This window comes from Acomys minous, assembly GCF_964271855.1.
Source record: "Acomys minous genome assembly, chromosome: 15".
Lineage (NCBI taxonomy): Eukaryota > Metazoa > Chordata > Mammalia > Rodentia > Muridae > Acomys > Acomys minous.
In genome coordinates, this window is record NC_140497.1 from 64,520,981 (window position 1) to 64,525,532 (window position 4,552).

Sequence of the window (4,552 nt, forward strand, 5' to 3'; positions counted from 1 at the left end):
AAGAGCCAAGCTGCATGCAACAGACACTTAATACATATGTATAGGTTGAAGGAGAGCAAAATACTGAGAACATGATATGGTATTTGCACATGTTCCCCTAACTCCCCCACTCTCCTTTGCCTAGATAACATTCACCAACTATTTCTCCACATATTTATTATTCCACAAAACTGTCAGTATCCCTAATCGACCCATACTAAAATCCACATTTTCTGCCTCTCTACTTTCTAGGAATCCATCACTTTAAGTACATCACTTAGGGTGCCTAACAGACCAGGGGTCACCTGATGGGAGTCTTTGGCAGAAGAATGAGGTCACAATAGCTTTTTCTAGGTTCTACATATTTTGAACTTTCTCTGCTAGTCCCTGGATCCTTTCAAACCCACAGCTCAAAAAGGCAGAACTTCTGTTCTGATCCTCCCTAGGCTAAGAGGAAAAATTGCCTCCAAATGTTCCTGGTCTCCTCTGTAACCCTTAACGCGCATTGGCAATACCCTTAACCTATCTGAGTTACCTTTTTTTTTTTTCTGATATGGCCTTAAATAAGACTTTCAGATTAAAATGAATGAAAACTCTGGACATTGTTTTCTACTCGGAACACTCCAGGGTAAGTCCTTTTTGTTATACTATATCCAGATTTTATTTTGAGTGTTATCCTCTCACTTGTATCTTCCTGTTCTCACCCTTCTTCCCTCCTCTTTTCACACTATTCCCCTGAGACATGCGCTACCACTGGGTCTAACAACATCAGTTTCCAAATCCTGCTGTTTTCTGAGGCTCCACAGCCACAGTCATAAGAAACAACGAACGCTGATCGTGTGGATGTGTTACTCCGACATTTGAATATGTTCTTTTTATTTAAATTTAATTAGCATGTATTTAAAGCGAAATAATTATTATTCCACCTGAGAAGTATCATGGATGGGTTCATGGAGAGATATTGGCTGGCTACGTGACAAGCTTTGCACTATTGCACTAATACAACTTGCAGGCGTGTCATCAGTATGGATCAAAGACTTTATAGCTGGGTTGGTATTTACCTTTCTTCTTTGGTAGCATGCAGAGTCTCTTCCAGCACCTGCATCTATCTACGTTTCCTGTGCTTTTTAAAAATCGGTTTATATTGTAGTAAGAGACGTAAAGGGTGTGGATCCAGATTGGGGGGGGGGGAGTAGGAACGACCTCAAATGAGCTGCAGGAAAGGAAGCCTTAGTTGAAATACATTGTATGAAAAAAAATCTATTTTAAGAAAAGAAAACTTTTAAAAAGCCATCTTTAGTTACTGATAAATCTTAAATATTCAACAAAGGAGTATGTGAAGCTACACTGTAGTTTTAATTTTTAAACAGAACACGCTATAGTTCTAGGCAAGTCTTGAATTCAAGATGTCCTTTCTCAGCTGCAGAGTGCCCAGGTTGTAGGCATGCACCACCAAACCTGAGTTAAATCATCCCTTTAACTAACACACTTTTTAAAATCTAAACATTCCAAAATGTAGTGGCCACATTTCAAAGAATTATAAATCTAAAGGATACTATTTTGTATACAATAATTTATGTATAAATCAATCTAAATGAAAATCTCATTTGCATATCATTTCCTATTTCTTATACACATCTTCTCAGACATAACAATAATCCACCAGTGTTCAAGTCTTTCCCCAAAGCAACTTCTCCTTCCAGTCGAACACTTTCATTTGCACTTAGGCGTGGCATAATTTCTTCTGTTCAAAAGGACACATCATCTTCTCCTTTTCTTCGCCATTACTGTGCTTCTCCCACTGATGGCCAACACCCAAGAAATGACGTTACACCAGCCTGATCTCACTATTCTCCTCTTTGAAAACCAACCTACTCCTTCAAAATGTCAAGAACTCGATCACTTTTCACTGTTCCAACATTGGCACCTGCCTCTGCAATCTTTCACATAGACTATTGCAGCAGCTACATAACTGTTTCTTCCATTTACTTACTCCTGACCACCCTCCTCCAGTCTAAAGCAGCCAGAGCCAGGTTGATAAGCAGGCAATCATATCCTCTCTGTGCTCTCCTCAGGAAAATTCAGTGACTACCCATTTCATCCGGAGCACATACCAGTGACTAATAAGCTCCTTCAGGACCATGTCATGATGACATTTATCATACCACTTCCCCTCTCTGCTTCTAGGTTATTTTTAAATACACCAACATGCTCCTTTCATAGGCCATTTTACTGGATATTCACTCAGCCTAGACCAGCTTTTCTCCACATATGTACATGTTAATTACATCTTAAAATCTGCTCAAAATTCACCTGTCCTTAAATATGGACCTAGATCTCACCCATGAGGTTAAACTGTGACCCCTCAGACCTTATACCACCTATTCTATATTTTTCTCTTATCCTCTGGAATTTATATTAATTTTGTAAATTTTGTTGTTTACTTTTCTTGTATGTGGTTTCCACAAAAGAGTGTACAGCGTATGTCTTGTAAAAGGATTTTAATCTTTTTTTTTTTTTTTGTAAATGACACCGGAGTTCACCTCCTTTATTCATTTGCAACAGTACATGTGTGCCTGAGTGCACACACAGGCATGTGCAGAGTGCTAGGAGTTAAGGTCAGGGAGTTAGCCGTGGTCAGAAAGTGCTCTACCATTGATGTAGATCATCAGCCCTACATTTTTGTGGTGCCTGCGCCACTGCAGACCGAGTCGAGGGCGAGGGACTGCGGATTTAACTCATGCGCGTGCGCGCACGCGCACGCGCACACGCACACACACACACACACACACACACACACACACACACACACACACACACACTAAAACAGCGGGTCCTTCGTGCTAAGAGAGCAGCATCCCCAGCAGCAGCCGCGGCAGCGGTTTATTATTCTTGTCCCCCTTCAGAGTTCCAAAGAGCCTTCTTATAGGCAGCCAAACAGGAATCCTCCTCCCAGGTGAAATCCCTCAAGAGGTGATTGCACACAGGAGGACAAGTCTCGAGGAAGGGAGGGACACGTTCTCAGAGCAGTAAACATGGCTAGCTAAACCAAGATAAACACAGACATGGAAGCTGCTAGAAACAGGACATGAAACAGCAAGACAGGCAGGCAGCCCAGTCAGTCGGGCCTGGTTCCTACAAATTTTATACTTCTTAATAGCTCCATTTTCCAATATGAACAATAGTCTATGAAAATATACATCCCAGATCCATGTTACTTACCCAAAAGGTGGGTCTTTTCTCAAGTCATAGGTGTTCTTGAAACTCCCAGCATACAAGCACTGCATCCTGAAGATGGTGACAGTAATAATGCCATGTTAAGGAACTCCAGCCCAACAAGTAACAAGTGACAGCTTATGTCATCAGCACCGAAAAGAAACCATTGCAGAATGGATCTCACAGCTGCCTGTGATGTATACTAAAGAAAGGAAATAATATCACAGACACCCCACTCACAGGAACCCAGAGCTCAGCCAGCTCAATCCTCCACTCCCACTCACTCAGTAGGAGAGCTGGAACTTAGGGTATGCATTGCCATCCAGAACTAATATTACTATCATACATTGTTTCCTTTTATGTGCACATAAATTCCAGCTGTTGCTAAATGGCAAGAGGCTCTGTATTGTTTTGGAACACAGTCATCACGAAAACATATGAAGCCCATCCACTCCTTAAAAACACCATGCTATGTCTCTAGGCAAGAAAGACCCCTTAGGTATATTATACTTTGAACTTAGTTGAAATGTACTATAGGTAGTTTTTTTTTTTCCTGGTTTGGTTTGGGTTCTTTGTTCGTTTGTTTTGTTTCTTAGGTTCGTTTTTTGTTGTTGTTGTTGATGTTTTGTTTTTTGAGAAAAGGTTTCTCTTTGTAGCCCTGGCTGTCCTGAAGTAGCTTTGTAGACCAGGCTGGCCTCAAACTCCCGGAGATACACCTGCCTCTGCATCTCTGAGTGCTGGAGTTAAAGGCATGGGCCACCCTGCCCAGCTAATGAGTAGTGTTTTTGCACCTAGCCACAAGTTGTCAGATAGCCCTGTAGGAATGAATGTGTGAAGCCCTATTCTCTACAGAGAGTATCCCTTGGTGTCAGGTGCACTAGCATTAACGGAGATGCCCCTCATCATCCTCCTTCACTCCTACAGTGGGATCGCATCATAAAAATGGCACAGGCTCTAGAGCAGAAGAAATGAAGCATCTTGGGTGACTGAATAAAAAGGAAAGAAAACACATGAGTTTACTACCAAGTTGTCATCCTTCTCAGAACAATAGACACCACTTCCATGCTGAGAAAAAAACCAATGAGGTAAATGGTAAATTTTCCCTCATTTGGTAAATAATCCTGAGGAGATTATTCCACCAGTCCCTGTGCGTCCAGCTTTTATATGTGTGGTAAAGCTCTTTTGGTGTCTTCCCATCCTAATGTCTGAGACCTAAGAATATAGTACCATAAATGGTGTAAGAAGATTTTACAGAAGAGATGGTTTGAAAGACTGTGGGAAGGGGGAGATCATGACTCCCTAATAGTGGGAAGTTTTCAGCTAAAATCTGAGAGGAAGATGAAACTATGGAAATGTG

General features: G+C 41.4%; 1 long non-coding RNA gene across 2 annotated transcripts in view; it reads left to right on the plus strand.

Annotated features, from left to right (window-relative positions):
* The first annotated feature begins 371 nt into the window (after nt 1–371).
* Nucleotides 372–4,552, plus strand: part of LOC311584415 — a 29,739-nt gene continuing 25,558 nt past the window's right edge. For both annotated transcript variants that reach the window (XR_014774858.1, XR_014774859.1), the window contains exon 1: nt 372–607. This is a non-coding gene — a long non-coding RNA (uncharacterized lncRNA). The remainder of the gene's footprint in view (nt 608–4,552) is intronic.